General features: G+C 37.6%; 1 protein-coding gene across 1 annotated transcript in view; it reads right to left on the reverse strand.

The window, feature by feature from the left end:
- The window catches only part of KIAA1328 (KIAA1328 ortholog), a 195,104-nt gene that overhangs the window by 98,050 nt on the left and 75,860 nt on the right, over positions 1–21,194 (reverse strand). The gene's annotated exons all lie outside the window — the stretch shown is intronic.

Below are 21,194 nucleotides of genomic sequence, written 5' to 3' on the forward strand. Positions count from 1 at the left end.
GGGCAGGGGAGAGGTAAGGAGGCGAGATTGGCGTAGTGGGAATCTGCTGGGGGAGGGGGAGCACATCTCATCAACAGGGGAACCTGCATAATGAACATTTGTATACCTAACCCTAAATTGAAACCCATATCTTTTTTTTAAAATTTTATTTTAGAAGGTTTATTTTTAGTCAAATGTGAGTGACCTAGGGCCATGGCAAAGTCCCAAGAGGTCTCTGAGAATATGTGCCCAAAATGGTGGAATTGCAGCTCGGTTTTATACATTTTTAGGGAGACAGAAACTACAGGCAAAACATATATCAACACATGTGAGGGTTTACGTTAGTTGGGACCAGGGAGCTTATAAGTCATAGGTAGATTCAAAGATTTTCTGATTGACAATTGGTAGAAAGAATTAAGCTCTCTCTAAAGAATTTGAAATCAGTAAAAGAAATGTTGAATCGCCGAACCCAGTGGCTCACACCTGTAATCCCAGCACCCTGGGAAGCTGAGGAGAGAGGACTGCCCAAGCCCAGGGGTTGGAGACCAGCCTGGGCAACTTGGTGAGACCTCGTCTCCACAATAAATCAAGGAAAAAAACCAGCCGAGCGTGTTGGCACACGCCTATAATTCCAGCTACTTGGAAGACTGAGGCGGAAGGACCACCAGAGTCCAGCAGGTCAAGATTGCAGTGGCCGTGAGCATGCCACTGCACTCCAGCCTGGGAGACAGAGCTAGACCCCAACTCAAAAAAAAAAAAAGAGAAAGAAATTTTAAGTTAAGATAAGGGAAGTTATGGAAGCCAAGCTTCTTGTTATGTAGATGAAGGTTCTGAGTAGCAAGTTTCAGAGATAATAGGTGGTGTCTTAAAGGTGTTCTCTATAGATGTAAATTTTTCCAAGAGTCAGCTTTGCAGGGTCACTTCAAAATATGTCAAAGAAACATATTTGGGGAACTGAGCTGACATGCATGGCCAGTGGCTGGTGGCCATTTCCCCAGTCAGATCAGGAAGAACCCCATCCAAATCCTGTGTCCAAGCAGGGCAGAACCCATTCCCTCCTCCGTAGCAGAGAACTTTGTTTGTTTAGAGTTGGGGTCTCACTCTGTCACCCAGGCTGGAGCACAGTGGTGTGGTCCTGACTCATTGCGGCCTCAACCTCCTGGCCACCATACCTGACTAATCTTTTGATTTTTTTGTAGAGACGAGGTTTATCTTGGTTCCTGTTAATTTTTGCCATCCAATTTCTGATATTTGCAGCTGTCTTCTGGTTTGGGTTGTTCTAGGGAACTGTCATTGTTTGTGCTCTAATGGCTGCTTTTTGGGGGCGCTCTTTAGCACTCTGAGGGCTACCTGTATTTTTATTGTTTTTTTTCCTCATTTGTGACAGGCCTCTCTTCACTCTCTATGATTTCTTTTTTGATTTGGTGCTCTGACGCTGCTTAATTAATTCTAGGATCTTAATTCTAGGATCCTTTCTGTGGTTATATATATGTCAGTGAGAGAGGGAGAGGCATTCACTTCTGCTCCTTGCTCTGACTTGTGGCAGGTTTCTGTCACTGCAGAATTTCTCTCCTGCTCCTAATCTAATAACACCAGCTTTCAATCCCTGTTACTAGCACTCTGCAGGCAGATGGGTCTCTCATCTGCTGTCTGCAGTCTGCAGCCCAGGAGCCTTCCACTGAGAGAGCCCTTGGGTGTCTTTCATGTTGCTCCCTCCTTGTTCAGGTCTGCACTCTGCTTCTGATATACAGCAAGGTCTGGCTGGGTGTGGTGGCTCACACCTGTAGTCTCAACACTTTGGGAGGCTGGGGCAGGAGGAATGCTTGAGCCCGGGAGTTCAGGACCAACCTGAACCCCATATCGCTAAAATAAAAAAATTAAAAGAAAACATAAAAGTACATATTTGTGACCTTGGATTAGGCAAGAACCACTTAAAAGCACAAGCAATCAAAGAAAAAATAGAGGAATTGAATGTAAAAATTAAAAACATTTGTGCTTCAAAGAATACTGTTAAAAAACTGAATCGATATCCCCAAGATTGAGCGAAAATATTTGGAATCATGACAAAGGACTTGTGTCAGGAATATATAAAGACCTCATACAACCCAACAAAAAAAGACAAACAACCCAATTTTAAAATGAGCAAATTTTTCAAAACAAAATATACAAATGACCAAGAAGCACAAGAAAAGATGCTCAACATAGTCATTAGCAAAAATGCAAATCAAAAACACGAGATACTACTTTGCATCCACTAGGATGGCCATAAACTAAAGATTAAAAATAACAAGCGTTGATAAAGATGTGAAGAAACTGGAACCCCTACAAAGCTAATGGGAATGTAAAGTTGTGGCTCTACTTTGGGAAATAAATTAGCTTTTTCAAAGTGTTACCTAGCAATTACACTCCTGAGTATATGCCCAAGAAACTGAAACTATATGCCCACATAAAGCTTGCAAAAATATATTCAGAGAAGCATTATTCATAAGAGTGGAAATGTAAAAAAAAAAAAAAACACCTTAATATCTACTAACTGATAAATGAACAAATAAAATGCAGGATATACACATAATGGGATATTATTTGGCCATCAAAAGGAATGAAGTACCAATAACATGCTTCAACATGAATGAACCCTAAAAACATGTTAAATAAAAGAAGCCAGGCACAAATGGCCATATATTGTATGATTTCATTTATATAAAGTGTTCAGAATAGGCAAATCCATACAGACAGAAAGTATATTAGTGGTTACTAGGGGCTGGGGGAGAGGAAATGGGGAGTAGCTGCTAATAGGTACAGGTTTGAGGGGAAAGGTAAATGAACATGTTCTTGAATTAGACAGTGGTAGTGTTTGCACACTTTGAGAATATACTCAAAACTATTTAGTTGTATACTCCAAAAGAGCGAATTTTATTTTAGAATTATACTCAATAAAGTCATTATAAAAAGATGCAGGGCAGAAGTAATAACGTTCTGGTAAAAATAATTACTGCCGACTTGCACAAAAAGTTCTTAACTATGTTAAAATAAAGGGATCATAATTTTATTTTTGTTTTGTGTAACATCAGTTAAGTCAAATGTCTTTAATAAAACCATCCCTACATTTTTTAGTTTGGTATAAAGAACATAGCAACTTAACCTGGGCTACCCTCGTCTCTCTCATAGCTCCTAAAGCTTGCAGAGTGTTCAAGATGAAAATACTAAATTGAGGAGATCACCTAACTTCATAGATCAAGTAACTGAAAGACAAATAGCTCCATCTAAGAGAGTTCTGTTCCTTACTTATTGTGATCATTTCCTCCCCAGGAGCCGTTTTCCTGCAGATCATTTCTGAATCTTCCCCTTAACATGTACTTATCCATGCTGTTGGCATAGGAATTACTACCCAGTGGGATTATTCTGTATAAATATCTTTACTGTAACAGGTCATCATGATTAAGGGTGGGAACAGTATTTCTTAAATGTCAAAAATGGTGTCTGGTTTCAGTATTCCTTAACATTTTCATAACCCAATCATTGCTTCTGGGGAGATTCCTGTTCTAATAACTTTTGCCAATCAAGACTGCATAAATAACCAATCGCTTCATTATTCTCATTATTAACCTTTAACAAAAAAAAGGAGCTGGAGATAGCTGATAGAAGATGAGCTGGTTCACAGGGAAAAACAGGTTACTAAGCTTAGAGAATACATTAATTAGAAGAGCTTGTCGAATACTTGGCTTCTTAAAAAACAACAACAGCAATAGTCTGAATGGTGATCTAAATAAGCTAATCGGTTTTCAGAGTCAATCTGTGATAGAGCAGGCTGGTTTTACATTTCCATGCTTTTTGTCAGCAAGCTCCAGAAGACGGAATGATTTGTGGTGGTCTCAGGAGTCTCTGCCAGCTATTATGTATATAAAAAGAATTTTTTATTCTAGCTGTTACCATAGGCAGTAATTTTTATAGTAGGTGAACATATTAGCCTGGTCACAGAATATGAATTTTACTCTGGAAAAATCAAGCACAATTATATAGTCTAGGAGTTAAATGTCAGCATTTGAGACAAATTAAAGGCAAATTCATTTAAACACATGCTATGTGGCAGAATATAAAAACAGGTAGTCCTACCTTTATCAATTTTTAATGTCTTTCTTGGTATACCAGATTCGAAATACTCCCCTTGTCTTTCCTCCCTAGCACAGTGAGACTTCAGCCCTCCATCTGGAGAGAAAGATTTATAGCAGGAAAATGTGAGTAAAATGTCCTCTTTGCTGATTTGGGGGGCTACAATGAAAGACACATTTAACTCAATCCTGGTCAATAAGCAGAAAAAAAAAAATGCAACAGTTGTAAAATATCAAACCTAAGGGAAGTGGTACGCCATACCATGACATGACTTTACCACACTGGAGTAACCCAACCACCATTTATGATCTGACAGAAACAGCATTCTCATGACCTCTTCAAAGAAAGAAGTCTTCAAAGGACAACATAAATAAATAAATACATATAAATTGGCATAAAGTAAGATTACATCAAAACCTAAACACTGAATTAATGAGTGGACGTGGTCACTTGGTAAAGCTTAAAGTCTTAACTCTAAAGCATATTAGATAGAAAAATAAAACTAAAGATCAAAGCAGAATGAATAAGGGATGAGTAAAAGAATAAAAACTCAGGGAGAGAGAAAAATCAGAGGTGAGAGGAGGATGGACCAGAGACAGGATATACTCCTAGTAGGCTGCCAAAGTAGAGAGACTGTTTTAAGCAAAAAGAATTCCTCTGGCCCAACCGAGTCCACCTCACCACCTTATCCTTATCTCTGATACCTGGGATGCTTGGATCTGGAACTTAGTAATCCTGATCTCAAACAGAACTAAATGAAGAGAGGTCTCTATGAGAAGAACAAAGGTAAATCATTAAGCTTTTTTAAAAAAAGAATTATTCTTTTTTGGAACCAAGACTCCTTAGAAAAATGATGACTCCTATTCATCCTGAGACAGAGAAAGTACAAAGTGAACCTGACACATCTTGGTCTATAATGCAAGAAAGTGTTCAAAGACAAATAGATGCGGGCTCATAACAGGAATAAGAGTTGGCCTGAAGGGGATGCCTATTAGCCAAATTTGGAACAATTTGAACACTGAAATAAATAGTTACTCTAGAAAACTGAATTACTAGAAAACTGAATAAATAAAAAGCTACTAGTTCATAGTGACACTTCCTAAATGGAAGAAAAGAATAGAAAGCAAGCAAGCAAAGTGCTTTACAAAAGAAAGCTAGCTAATTACTTAGAAGTGATGATCAAATTTTAAAATCACCATTTTATAACTCCCAATGTAATAACTAATTCAGGCAAGGGATCATTAATAGATACTAGGGGCCGTTAAATGAAAGGTTAACAAAACAAATATTCATAAGATGTCAAGATGACTTATTTATGACAAAGAAAAAAGAATGTACCTTTAAATGGCAAAATCTGGTGGTCAATACCCAAACAAAGTAAATTAATTTAATATCACTATAGAGGAAAGCCAGAAATTTTGTATTTCCTATCACATAAAGTAGGCAACATTACCTACGAAATGGTCTTGACAAATATTTTAAATCTGAATCTAATGAAATCTATACACCCAACTCCCACTTTACGGGAATTAGAAGGAATAAAGGAACAAATTGAATTAGACCACAAGAAGTAATCAGATAAATCTAGTAAGTGGAAGATTTTGCAAAACATTTGGCCTGAACTCTTTGAAAGGTCAATGTTGTAAGGAAAAAGGTTTGGGGTAGGAGGCCTGGTCTAGATTAGGAGACCAAAGATGCAATCAAATGCAACCCAAGAACCATAACTGGATCCTGCTTCAGGGAGAAAAATAGCTATAAAAGACAGTCTGGGACAACTAGGGACATTGGAATCTGGACTAGATAACAGTTGATATTATGGAATTACCACTAATTTTTTAAGATATCATAATGTGATTTATAAAGTGAAATGTTCTTATTCTTAGGAAATGAGTCTGAAATATTTAAGGGTGATAATATATGTAATTTATATAAGTGAATAGATTTATCTATAGCTATATCAATCTATATTTATATACATATATATTATAGATTCATATAAATCTATATACATTTATATAAAAATAAATATAAATATTTATGAGAGTGAGCAAAGCAAATATAGTCAAAAGTCAATAAGTATGGGATCTAGGTAGAAGGTATATGGTAGTTTAGTGCAATATTCTGTCAACATTTCTATATATTTGAAAATTATCATAATGAAAAGCTATAGAAAAACTCTTTTTTGGCTTTTCCTTTTGTTGCATTTCTTGTGTTTTGGTCTTTCTACTATCACTCAGCCTCTTCTAGTCTTCCTACTTCTACCATAAGCTATCATGGGAGAGGCATAAACTGAGCATCAGGTCAGGTCCTAAGAGCTCTCTACAACTCCAGGTGTGCTTGGTCATTAAATCAGGTGACAAACTGCTAGTATGATCTGAAGACATGGTAACTAGAACCTGTCATTGGAGGCTGGAAGAGCCACACACAAGGCAGCAAAAAGGCATGCAAAAAAGGTTTGCCAAGTTTTCTTCCAGGCATTTAGCAAATGCTTTCTGAATACCATGTAATAGGCATAAGCAGTACAAAGGTAGTCATGTGGACTCAGTAAAGGCACAGGCAGGGGTGTCATTCAGCGAACTTGGCTCAGACCTTAACTCTAGTACTTAGTAGTGATGTAACTTTGGGCAAATAACTTATCTGACATCTTCATCTGGGGATAATACCTATGCCATCTCACGGGGCAAAAGTGAATATAAATGAGATAATAAATGACATGCACTTAGCATAGTGCGGGGCCCAAACTATACAATCAACAAATTTTTAAAAAGACATCAACAGGCTTAGAGAAAGAGAGAGATTTAAACAAATAAGGATAATATATTCTAGAAGAGAGATTTATACATAGGGTACAATGGTGATTTTTTTAAAAAGGAGTGAGTGGTTCATTTTGGCCATGTTGGGGGAAGTTAGGAAAGGTTCCAGAGAAGATGTGACCTTGGAAACAAATTTTGGAAAAGGAAAATACAGATGCACACATAGACACATGTATATATGATAGGCAGGGTGAGAGAGCAAAGGCATGGAGAAATGTAATTGATATGCACATTCAGAGAACTGCGAGCAGCACAGTGAGGATGGTGAACTGGTCATGAGTATGAAAGAATGAGGGAAGAGGCTGCAAAGATTAACAGGGTCCAGACCTTGAATATGACTCTAGGTTGTTTAGCTCTACTTAAGTCTTGATGTTGCAACAGTTGATTTGCATTTATAAAGATGTCTTGGGCTGGAGTGTGAAGAATGGATCAGAGGGCTTAAGACTAGAATCAAAGCACCCAGTTAGAAAATCATTACAATAGTCTACGGAAGAGATGAGACAGGCATGAACTGGAGTAATAATGGTAGGAGTTGGGGCAGAAGAGGTTGAAAGGGAATTTTAAGGCATTGTCCATTTATGGATTGGGTGACAAGATACGACCAGATACGTGATTCTATTTATCAAGACAGAGAATACAGATAAAGAAAAGGTCTGGGGAGAGTGTAGTTTCAGACATGGAGTTGGAGATGCTTGGGGAGCATTTTGTGGAGATGGCCAATAGGGACACTTGGATCCCTGGGCCTAGAATTCAGAAAAGAAGTCTGAGTAGAAATAGAGATTTGGGAGAAAATCACTTTATATGTGGTGGCTGAAGATATGAGAATGGGAAAAAATTGTCCAAGGAGTGTGTAGATTTCTTCTGTTCATTCATTTGTTCACTTACCATTCATTCAACAAGTAAGTTCTATAAGGGCAAGAATTTTTGTCTGTTTTGATTACTGCTGAATTCCTTAGCCTACATAATAAGTGCTCAATAAATATTTATTGAATTAATAAGTTTACTGGGTACATTAATACCTGAGACTGAGCTAAATGCTAGGCATACAATAATAAACAAGACCAGCACTACCTTTTGCAGGGAACAAGAATGGCAAGTAATCAAATACATAGAAGAATAAATGATAAGAATAATGACAGGAACACCATGTGGTGCTGCAGAAGCATTTTCTAAGAGAAACTAAATGGCCAAAGAATCAGGGAAAGCCTTTGGAGAAAGTAATGTTCCCACTGTGAGATGAGAGCCAAGGTAAAGGGCAACATGTAAAGGGCAGGCAGAGAAAAAGGAATCAATAAAAAGATGCAGTCAACTGTGTCCAATGCTGTAGACAGGTCATGCCAGTTAAAGACTCACAAGTTTGACATTACTTGGGTGTTCACCATCTTCCCTACTATTTTGGAAGATGAAAAGTTTCGCTATTTTCATGTCAGGGAGAGAAGCTTCAGGAAAGAGAGAGATGTTTTATTCAGGGTCACCCTGAGGTAAGAACCTGAGGCAAGACCATCTGGTTCCGACTCTAATGCAATCCATTAGTCATAAGACTTCTGGGGAAATACAGAACCTGGAGATTTTCACTATGGCAAGCGCTCCCTTCACTCTGAATGCCTGCATACTATATAATATATGAAGGTCACATATACGGCCTGGTCTGTTTATTTTCCTGCCCCTAATCCTAGGAAATTCCTACTTGATCCTTTAAAACTTAGTTTTTATGTAATCTCTTCCTCCAAGCTTTCACTGGTCTCTCAGAGTTAAGCACCTTTATCATAGTAAATACTATAAAGCTAAAATTATTTGATTACATTACTATCACCTGAGGTGGGCTGTGTGTTCCTGAAAATCATAGCATGCTAATCTTGTATCTCTTTAGCACACCACAGTCACTTTAAAAGTGTTAGAGGAATGAGCATAGGAATAAAAGTAAAGGAGATTCTGTTGAACCTCATGTTAGCTTAGGGTTTGGAATGGAAACAAACCACAGACAGACCACATGGCCTTCAACCTAGTCAACAAAGATTCCTAAAATACTGATTAACTCAAAAATTCAAATTTTCTAACCTCACTAGACTTTCCCATCTTGAAACAAATATGTCATATTCCTCACCTCACAATCATTTCCTTTTCTCCCCCTGCTTTAAAAAAAAGTACACATTTTCTGAGATTAAAAACTAAGATCCAAATTATATATCTAGTTTAGTACTCATTGATAACATATGCAACTGGAAATGGATTGTTAGCAAAAGAAAAACTGATTCCAAGATGAAGTGATTAGCAGTGATAGGCAAGCATTTCACATGTTTATACCTGTTCATGAAGCTGTAATCCGCACAAGAGTACAACCTGTTGATACAAGTCTGAAAGCTCCCATTTAATTAAGAGAAAATTTATGGCTAGTTCAGTGCAAGGACACATTGCTTTTTCAGTTTCCAGATGACAGTAATCTGTTGGGGAGGGGAACAAATCTCTAAAATGAATGGGAAAACTCCAAGTTCTGGACTCTCACAGAGGAAAACGAGAGTCAAGCGACCCATCCAGTCTCTTCAGGATTGATCCCATGAACAGAAAATGAGCCATGAAGAGATACCTAGTTAGAGTGCTTCACTAACTCCTTTAGAGTCCCTACTTGTTAAGTCCCTACCTGGTTGTTTATAGAATGGCAAAACAAGATGGGGGGCAGAAACAGACTTAGACCTGAGATGTTTTAGACTCTGTCTTTTGCTCAGGTCATCAGACCCTGTGGTTTTTCAGGAAATTACCTATACAATGGAGATCTAAGGTTTATTTCTTCAATTTTAAAGGTAAGGTAAGGACATTTATTTAAAAGTTTATATGCAGATATTCTCAAAAGCAGGCTATTATTGTGTCAGATTGATCAGTGATAGCTTTGATTTCATCCTTTATAGTTTCTTTTTCACATAATACTCAAAGAAAATACATTTTCAGGCATTCACAGTACACATTAAAGACAAGGTTGCAAAAACATTTCTACGGAAAGCCATGCTATTTCTCTTGCTTCTAGCCTGCTTAAAAATTTATCTTTTGTTTAAAAGTTCTGCTTCAGCTAGACCTGAAGCAGAAGTATTTTCCCCACTTGGAAAGGCTGCTTTAAATCAATTCAACCTTTTATGAGTTACAGGAGCTAGCCTAGAATTGTAGAAGAAAGCTGTTATCACACCCCTCCCCCAGAAGTTTCCTCATAAGGTGAACTATATAACAATGATTAACACTTGAAAATTTCCAATTTAAAAAGGGCAAATTCCTGGCAATACAGACCACTGACAATGGTCTGCAGCCTAAGCCCTCCAGACTCTGAAAGGCTGATCAGTGAAGCTGTGTGAATAATGCTTTGTGAAGCAAAGCTAAACATATCAAGCCTGGGCCTACCAACTCCGGCCATGAAGGAACAGACTAAGCTCCTTAAAAAAAGTCACCTCATTCTACTCCCTATCTTCAGGCAGAAGAGATTTGTTCTTGCCACGAAATTAAAAGCCTCCACAAGCTATCAATTCCTATATATATGGTTTCCCTCTCTCTTCATACTCCTGTATTTGTCTCCTTGAACCATTTTGTCCTGTCAAGTAAGACAATTCATTTCTGAGTAAACTGAGTTTAAGAGGTCCTTTAATCTTCTCTTTTCCAAACTAAGTAACCCAATGGCATCGTGTGTCCCTCATATGCAGTATTTCATCTTCCAGGACTATCAGTTATGTGCCTGTCATCTCCTTCGTCCTCAGATTCCTTATCAGAGTTCTCTTGTAACAATAAAATGCTATCATTACGCGACTCACAAATACCACTGGGAATGAACTACAGTATCTGTGGGTGGCTCAGCATAACCTCTACTAGAGACCAGGATACTTCTAAGTGCTTTTAAGATATTATTGTATTTAATTTTCATTTTTTAAAAAACAGACATGATATACTATTATTAGTCTCATTGTACACATACATTTGCCACACAAAATAAGTAACAGCTTATCCGAGGACACTTGCCTGTGAATGAGCTGGGATTTGGAGTCAAGTCCTAGAACCACTAGACTCATGTTCCTTAAAATGTAATGTACAGAGGAATCCCTGTGGGTCTTGTGAGACAGCAGATTCTGATGCAGGAGATCTGAGGTGGGGTCGAAGAGCCTACGTTTCTGACAAGCTTCTGAGTAATGCTGATACTGCTCATCCAGGGAACATATTCTGAGTGTGCACATCATCTCCAAGAACCCTTTTCCATATCAGTGGAGGAAGGTCCATCAATCTCCTTTATATTGATGTGTAATACATTATCTTTTGTTCCTTTGCATCCTCTCTTTAATCCATCCTTAGTATATGTTTGTGTGTTTGTTTTATCTGTTATGGTCAACTGTTTTGGAAGAAAGCATATAGAAAATAAAAGATGAGGTCAGGCTCGGTGGCTCAGCCTGTAATCCCAGCACTTTGGGAGGCTGAGGCAAGTGGATAGCCTGAGCCCATGGGTTCAAGACCCACCTGGGCAACTTGGCGAGACCTCATCTCTATAATAAATCAAAAATTAGCCGGGCATGGTAGCGCATGCCTGTAGTTCCAGCTACTTAGAAGGCTGAGGCAGAAGGATCGCTGGAGCCCAGCAGGTTGAGGCTGTGGTGGCTGGGAGCGTGCCACTGCACTCCAGTCTGGGCGACAGAGTGAGACTCCAACTCAAAAAAAAAAAAAGAAAAGATGAGATGCAAAACAATTTATTTTCTTCTTTAAAAGAAAGCAGTGTTTTGGATTTTCAGGGTAGGGTAACATTTCTATTCTGGTTGACTACTGAGTACAGGTCGAGCATCCCTAGTACGAAAATCCAAAATCAGAAATGGTCCAAAATATGAAACTTTTTAGGTGCCAACATGACATTCAAAGGAAATGCTCCTTGGAGCACTTCAGATTTCCAGATTAGGGATGCTCAGCTGCTAAGTATATTGCAAATATTGCAAGATAAAAAAAAATCTAAAATACATATGGTCCCAAAAACTTCAGATAAGGGATACTCAATCTATAACAACAGTTGGAAAATATCACCTGTAGTGCTTAAGAATTTACATTGGAGGAAGTGTCCATTGAAAAAGTAAACAACCACATTTTCTCTCTTCTGTTTTCAAATAGACATCCATCCTCTACCTTGCCCAAACATACTTTTAAGCCTGAGTTTACAATATTGCTTCTAAACTCGGTGTAACATTACCAGCCCATTAGCTATGGACTTGGGGAACTGCACTTTTGCCAGAGCTTCATGCATTCTTTAATGCAGTATGAAAATATCACCCCGTATTAATAATTCTAAGTAAAAATCAAGCACATTCAATAAATTGCATTCATAAATAGAGCAAAATGAGAGTTCTTATACAATGGAACCACATCTAACATTCTGAGGTTAAATTTTGGAAAGCAGTAGGAATATCTCATTATTTGCCTCTTTGAAAATGACTGAGGCTACTGATCACAAATGTAAATTACCGCTCAGAGAAAAATTAAGTAACTTCGTGGGGAGGTTTATTGTCTTAACTCAGCAAATGCTGCAAAGACTAAGACAATAAAACATTTTATGAACAACTTCACTTCACTGGTTTCTAATACAATTAGGCATATGTGGACTGCTTGGCAGAATGATATTAAAATATTGGTAAAGAACCAGATTATTTGCATGATGTTCCACTCAAGAAATGCTATACAGGAATAGCCCAAAAGCACACAAGGAGATAAAGGTTATAGTATCACTAAAATCAAGGAGTTAGGTTTTGCTCTATATTGTAATACTACTGGCTCCTAAATAAATTAATCCAAGAGGCAACATTTTTTTTTTGAGTTGGAGTCTCACTCTGCTGCCCAGACTAGAGTGCAGTGGCACGCTCCCAGCCACTGCGGCCTCAACCTGCTGGGCTCCAGTGATCCTTCTGCCTCAGCCTTCCAAGTAGCTGGAACTACAGGCGTGCACTACCATGCCCGGCTAGTTTTTGATTTATTGTAGAATCGAGGTCTCGCCAAGTTGCCCGGGTGGTTCTCGAATCCGAGGGCTCAGGCAATCCACTTGCCTTGGCCTCCCAAAGTGCTGGGATTGCAGGCTGAGTCACTGAGCCCAGCCAAGAGGCAACATTTTAAAAAGCAATCCCGAGCTGACAAAACTTTTTGCTACTGCCCATCAGCCTTCAAGTAAGTACTTCCGCTAAGGAAAGCCCTCCTCAAACACTGCTTTCTTCCTAAACTGCCAATACCTCTTTCTCCTCCCCGTCATTAGCAAAGCTCTGAAAAAAACTAATCTGTACTCATGGCTCTGGTTCCTCATTTCCAGTTTACTTTTTGGTCCAATATGATATGTTTTCCTGCCCCTCACTCTACTTACACTGTATTCTTCACAAGTATTCCCTCATCTATTCATTGTTTAACTATGCCAAGCTGCTTTGGGGTTTTGACCTCCTGCTGGCCACTTCCTCCTCCTTCCAAGGCTCTCTTTCCCTGCTTTTCCAGTTGCTGGCTCATTATTCTTCTTCCCTTCAGGTAGCTCCTTAAACCTCTTTCACTGGATTACCTTTCTTTATCCATCATTAAATGTACATATTCCCCAATACAATGTCCTAGAACTTATTCTGCTTGTACCACCTTCCCATGACCTTTTATTCACCACAGCTTTAAATTCACACAGATGTTGGTGATCCTTAAATTTCCATTTCTAGCTGTTTAAGAAAAGCAATGTGACATGCGGTTCAACAGCAATCTCATATTACAAACATGATTATGATCTAGTTGAGTATGTATACATAGTTGGCACCACACAAGTTTATAAAATAATGAGGTAAGACAATTGATAAACCTCCAATTTCTCCAATAATTTTCAGTATTTTAAAATCATGATGTTGGAATTTTAGATTTAAATATCAAGAGTTAATGCTCCAGAAAAGTTTGACAACCTATATCTGTTTAGAGCATCATCATCATATTGTTGGATGATGCCACTTTTTATAAAGAAAGTGGTAATACATACCAGTTTCATTTCTAGGAAACATGAAACTTACTTTACTAGAGAATCATATCTCAAGATTAACTCCTGACTTGATTACCCTTTGAAGTGAATCCAACATGGCATATGGTACAATACAAATAAATTAAGTTAGGGTAACCTATATACAATAAAAGAGAAATCACACTGAGTAAAATTAAGGACTATGTTATCCATAAAAATAAAATTTCTTCTTTTTCTCCAAGTGGCATCAATAAAATTACAACAATATTCGGTTTTTGAACACCCAAATAATTTGTTTTCTAGTTCCATCTATACCACTTGTACAATAATTGTTCAAAAATGACTTAGAAGCTGACTAAAATCACTGATATGGCCTATTTATACTAATGAAATAAAGATTACAAGCACTACATGACTCTACTAGATTTAACATTTTCAGTGATCAAGCAGTTTATCTTTATCTTCCTCCAAGTTCAGGTAATGGGTCTGAAATAAATAAACCAGGAAGAATGACAGAGTGTGTTTTTAGGTATGCAGATCACCATTTGGGCATCAGCAGGTGTCAATGCTGAGCAAGTAAATGGAACATTGATGGAAGGTTTTATAATGAAAGCAATTATATACCTAAATAAATACTACAAACAAAATTTTAGTTCCTTTTTAGTTCCTTATTTGTCTATAAGAGTTAGCAAGCAAGGTTAGATTACAATGACCTTTACAGTAAGCGTTAGGTACTAATATCCGACATTCCCTTTCACAAACAAGCCCCAAACAAACAAGGAAGGTACTCTGCTGGCTCCTTCCATGCAAACAAAGGGTTTTATGTAAAGAAGTAGGTGGTCCCTGATGCCTGCACCCAGGGAGCAGTCTGTATAGCACTGTAGCAAATCCTAATAGGGCTCAGGGAGGTACATTTACTTTGGCATCATTTCTAGGGCTTCCTGGAATCAAATCTGGAAATGTGCTGTCTCTGGGAATTCGGAAAGAATTTTTAAATCAATGTATGTGTCAATCCAACTGCCTGTTAAATCTCCCTTTTATTAAGTAGCAGTCATGATAACGTAGCTAAAAACATTCCCTCCCCAGAATACAGACATTATGCTTCAGCTGTATGATAGCTCATTTCTATCAGACACAGGAGATCAATTAGAAGTCATATGCAAGGTCCACTGGGTGGCACAAGACTAAGATGCAGGAAGGGTTATTCCTACTAAAAATTACTCTGGGTTTTGTTTTCTCATTTTAAAAAATATATTTAGATTGAAAAATTAAAACAAATAAAAGTAACTCTACATAATTTAGCTGTCGTTTTCTACCAAATTGCTTATAACTGTAACCATAAAATGATAATAATTTACCATATGTGCAGCTGCAAAACTAAGAAAAGCACTGGTCAGTGCTGCTGTGAAATGTGAACCTACTACTCCCCCTGGTGCCCATCGAACTGAATTGCAATAAAATAAAAAGTTTGCTCCATTTCTTCAATAAAGCGTGAAATTTCATATATTGTCAGTTCTACTATACTACTTGTTTAGAAAATACAAAATTGTTCCTGTGCCTTTAACATATTTGGAAACAATTTGACCACAATGTGAATATCACCATGAGAAACAGTAGGTGCAGGCAGAAAACTATAACCAGCTGATGAGCCCAGCAGTAACATACACACTATGTGCCAATAGGTTCACATCTCAAACATCTACCAGCTACCTCAGTTCACCTCATGTGAGGAGCCACACCCACTGACATCAGGTGTTGCAACCTTCCATCCCATTTCAGTAACCCTCCCTCTACATGTTGCAATAACTCACAAGATACAATCGTTTCAACATTGACTTCCACAAGTACACCTCAACTTCTTTGAAGGTAAAGTACTATATTTACTGTAGTATTTATGCATCTCTTAATCATTTAACATGTGTAAAACTGTTCTATGATTTTTATTAGGGTCATTTTTTTGTCTTAAAGTTTCACTGACAACATGTTTGAGTGTTGTGCCCCCAACCCTGTGAGGTTTTTTTCATTATGATTTTGCACCGTGTGGTGATTTTTAGGAATGCACATGCCTCCTTATGGCTGAACTGACTGTAAAATAGTAAAGTTTAAATGCCTCTACTATATTTGTGTGCAGGATAAGAGTGATTATAAATAAGTACCTAAATTTTATAATTTTTAAAAATGAGTTTTGTGTTTTTATTTTCATGAAAGTGTTATTTACTTTTTCTGTCTTTAAAAAGGCTATCCCCTTATGTGTAATTTATAAGAATTCAGGAGAAAACATAATTTATACATATGTGTATATATAACATATTTTAATATAGTAAAGTATATATGTAATTGAAAACTATCACATTTCCCATTCAAGCTATTAATCATACCAAATAGTTCGTAGCTGTGCTCTGATTTGACAACCAAGATTTTTCCAGAAGTCTGAGGTGAGTCAAGATCCAACTTATGCAAAAAACAAGATGATTCCTTGTTTTGTGTTCCCACATCATTCAAAACTAAATCAAAAGTTACATAAGAAAAACAAGTGCTCCGTTAAGGAGAGAGAACATGGTTCAAGAGAAAATACCAGCAGTCCAAAGAGCTATTTTCATCAAGAACGAGTGCAGTTTTTCATAGGCTTTTCAGTGTTCTGAAAAATACTTCACTTAGTTAATAGTCCTGCTTAAACCTAATGCCTCACCTCCCTAGGAGGCTTTGTCAGCTGCAGGCCTTCCTTATTCAAGTACCCTTCAACATTAGTAGCTTGCCTACATTGGGTTTAGCTTTCCAAGGGATCAACCTGCCATAAATAGAGAAAAACTGTCAGGCAGGAAGTCTACAAGTGTGGCCCATGGACAGCAGCATTAGTATCACCTGGGAAGTTGGAAGAAATGCATAGTCCTGGCCCCACTCCAGACTGAGCTCAGAGTCTGCATGTGATCAAGCTGCTCAGGTGACTAACATGCACTGGTGAGAAGCACTGGTCTAAACCACTACAACAAAATTCTAGGCTCCATTTCTGCCCGTCTCACACTTTTTTTTTTTCATTAATCAGTATTTTTTATTATGGTTTTGTGGGGTACAGTTAAGGGTTAGGTGTACAATGACGTTTCATTCAGGCACCCTGTAGATAAGAAGTTTTTTCCCCATCCCCCGACAGATATTTGCTACTGTTAATCCCATCCTCCTCCCCCCCATAGTTTCCCAGTACCATCCGTCATTTTCTCATAGTATTGCATTGGATGTTCAAGGTCCATTATATGAGTGAGAACATGTGATATTCGGATTTTTGTTTTTGTGAGAGGTCACTCAGTATTATAGACTCTAGTTCCATCCAGATTGCAGCGAAATTCATGATTTTGTTCCTTTTTATGGCTGCGTAGTATTCCATCGTGTATATGTACCACATTTTTTTAATCCAGTCCTCTTTTGATGGGCAGCATGGTTGTTTCCAGGTTCTTGCTATTGTGACACTTTTAAAGATAGGAAAAACACTTTTCTGTCTTCAAAGTCATACCTTTTTTTAAAATAAAAAATCAACTGGAATGCTTATTTTTTAAAATTTGCTATTATTTTGTCAGTCTTTCTCACCTTGTTAGAACCCAATCTGTTTGGATCACAATGGATGAAAAAAATTCAAGTATTTCTCTTTCAAAAGATATCTGAGATAAAATTGATTAAATATGTGTATTGATTTCTAAAAAGGCAGTTTCTTACATAAGAATATATATAAAACATATAATTTCATATATACATGTAAAATAGCAAATATTTATTCAATAAAAACTTTGATTATCTCAAATAGATGCAGAAAAATCATTTGACAAAAAGTTTTTATCTTTTCATAACAAAAACTCTCAACCAATTAGGCCTAGAAAAAATGTACCTCTACACAATAAAGGTCATATATGAAAAGCCCACAGCTAACATCATACTCAAAGTGAAAAGTTAAACACATTTACTCCAGGATTGGAAACAAGACAAGGATGACCACTACTACCACTTCCATTCAACAAAGTACTAGAAGTTCTGGTCAGAGCAATTAGATAAGAAAAAGAAATAACAGGCTTTCAGAGATTTCTGTGTCCACACTGCTAATAGGAAGATGTCTTCAGTAAACGCCAAAATTGGGCGCCCTGCCCCTAACTTCAAAGCCACAGCAGTCATGCCAGAGGTCAGTTCAAAGACAGCCTGTCTGACTACAAAGGAAAATGTCAATATGTTGTATCATCCTTTTACCCCCTTGACTTTTGTATGCCCCATGGAAATCACTGTTTTCAGTGATAGGGAAGAAGAATTTAAGAAACTCAACTGCCAAGCAATTGGTGCTTCTGTGATCTGTGGATTCTCACTTTTGTCACCTGGTGTGGATCAACACACCTAAGAAACAAGAAAAATTGGGACCCATGAATATTTTCTTGGTATCAGACGCCCAGTACCCTACTGCTCAGGATTACAGTTCTTAAGGCTGATGAAAGCGTCTTGTTTAGGAACCTCTTTATCTTTGATGATAAGGGTATCTGTCCTTTGGCAGATACCTGTAATCACCTCACTGCTGGTTGTTCTGTAGATGAGGATCTGAGACTAAGTCAGGCCTTCCAGTTCATGACAAACACGGCGAAGTATGTCCAGCTGGCTGGAAGCCTGGCAGTGATACCATCAAGTTGGATGTCCAAAGAGCAAAGAATATTTCTCCAAGCAGAACTGGGTGCATGGCCATTTTAGGGCTGAGATGCAGTAGTCAGCCATGAAGACAAAACCTCTTTTGAACTTTTTTTCACATGTAAAAACAAGACTGTAGATTCAGCCAAGAGGTGGTGTGTTACAAGAAGGCCTTGGCTCCAGGGGTTGGGAAGGCCCCCTTTCTTCCTTGGTGGGAATGGCGAGACCATATGATTTGTATGAGGTATTAATAGAGTGCATCAGCCTGCTGATCTTTTGTAGTTTCTATTAAACTTGAACTGAGGGGGGGAAAAAAAAAGACATAAAAGGCATCCAGAGGAAAGAAAAAAATGAAATTGCCTCTGTTTGTTGATGACAAAATCTTATATTTAGAAAACCCTAAAGGCTCTACAAAAAGACTTTTAAAACTGATAAACAAATTCAGTAAAGTTGTAAGGACATAAAACCAATACACAAAAATTAGTACCATTTCTTTGCATTAACAACATACTATCTGTAAAAGAAATTAAGTGACCAACCTTATTCACAATAGTGTCAAAGATAAAATACTTAGGAGTAAATGTAACCAAGAAGGCAAAATATTTGTATACTGAAAACTATAAAACATTGATGAAAGAAGTAGTTGACAACACAAATAAATGGGAAGGCAACCCGTGTTCATGGCTTAGAAGAATGAATATTGTTAAAATGTCTGTACTACCCAAAGTGACATATAGATTCAATGCAATCCTTATCAAAATACCAATGTCATTTTTTTCACAAAAATTGAAAAATGATCCCCAAATTCATGTGAAACCACAAAAGACCCCAAATAGCCATGACAATCTTGAACAAAAAGTACAAAGCTGAAGGCATCAAACTACCTGACTTCAAAATTGATGGAATTAACAGTCGCAAATATCTGTCTGGGGATGGGGAAACACCTCTTATCAACAGGGTGCCTGAATGAAACGTAATTATACACCTAACCCTTAACTGTACCCCACAAAATCATAATAAAAAATATTGATTAAAAAATTAATTAAAAAAAATCTATTGCAAAGTGATAGTAATCAAAGCAATATGGTACTGGCATAAAAAAACAAATACATTAACCAATGGAACAGAATAGCGTTTCAGGTACCAAGGACCTGAAACTCTAAAACTACTAGAGAAAACATAGGGTAAAAGCTCCATGATATTGATCTGGGAAATGATTTCCTAGACATGATCTCAAAAGCACAGGCAACAAAGGCAAAAATAGACAAATGGGATTACAAAAGCTTCTGCAAAGCAAATGAACCAATCAACACAGTGAAGAGACAACCTACAGAACGGGAGAAAATATTGGGAAACTATGCATCTGAAAAGGTGTTAATATCCGAAAAAGATAAGACACTTAACTCAAAAGTAAATTAAAAAATGGGCAAAAGACCAGATTAGACATTTCTCAAAATTAGACATACGAATGGCCCACAGACACACGAAAAAATGCTCTTCATCACTAATCATCAGGGAAATGCAAATTAAAATGACACTTCACTTTTTTTTTTTTTTTTTTTTTGAGTCGGAGTCTCACTCTGTCGCCCAGGCTGGATTACAGTGGCATGCTCACAGCCATCTCTAGCATCAATCTGCTGGGCTCAGACAATCCTTTCGCCTTAGCCTTCCAAGTGGCTGGAACTACAGGTACACACTGCCATGCCCGGCTAATTTTTTCATTTATTGTACAGATGAGTTCTCACCAAGTTGCTCAGGCTGGTCTCAAACCCCTGGGCTCAGGCAATCCTCTCACCTCAGCCTCCCAAAGTGCTGGAATTACAGGTTTGAGCTACTGCACCTGGCCAACATCTCAAACCGCTTAGAATGGCTTTATCAAAAAGACAAAAAAATAACAGTGATGGTGAGGATGTGGAGACAAGAGAACATACATGCACTGTTGGTGTGAATGTAAATTAATAAGCCATTATGGAAAACAGTATGGAGGGTCCTCAGTAGACTTACCACCTGATCCAGAAATCCCACTTCTGAGGATATGTTAAAGGCACTGAAGTCAGTCTGCTGAAGAGATAGCTGTACTCCCATGCTCACTGCAGCATTATTTCAAGAGCTAAGATATGGAAGTAACGAAGGTATCTGCCATTGGATGAATGACTAAAGAACATGTGGTATGTATACAAAATGAAATATTATTCAGCCATAAAAAAGCAATGAAATTCTGCCTTTTGCAGCAACATGATGGAACCGGAGGCCATTATGTTAACTAAAATAAGTCAAAAACAGAAAGACAAACACGACGTGCTCTCAATTATATGTAGGAGCTAAAAAAAAAAAGGGGGATCTCATGAAGAGAGAGAGCAGAAAGGTGATCAGAGGCAGGAAGGGTCGTGGGGAGAAGAATATGAAGGGTGAAAAAGGACATAATGCACACTTAACATGATAAAGAAAATAAATGTTAAATGTATATATTACCTCAATAAAAAAGGTGAATGTAAACACGCTTCTTTAACAATTAATGCCAAAGAAAAATTAAACAAAACAAAACAAAAAAACCCTACCAGCTCACATTTATGTCACATGCTTAGGACATATTTCACTAAATAGACAAACATTTTTAAAAACTACAGAGTTAACATTTTCTTCCCGTGTTGTATATAAATGCACCAAACTGA

Source organism: Carlito syrichta, unplaced genomic scaffold (assembly GCF_000164805.1).
Source record: "Carlito syrichta isolate Samal-C Ts95f unplaced genomic scaffold, Tarsius_syrichta-2.0.1 Scaffold301868, whole genome shotgun sequence".
Lineage (NCBI taxonomy): Eukaryota > Metazoa > Chordata > Mammalia > Primates > Tarsiidae > Carlito > Carlito syrichta.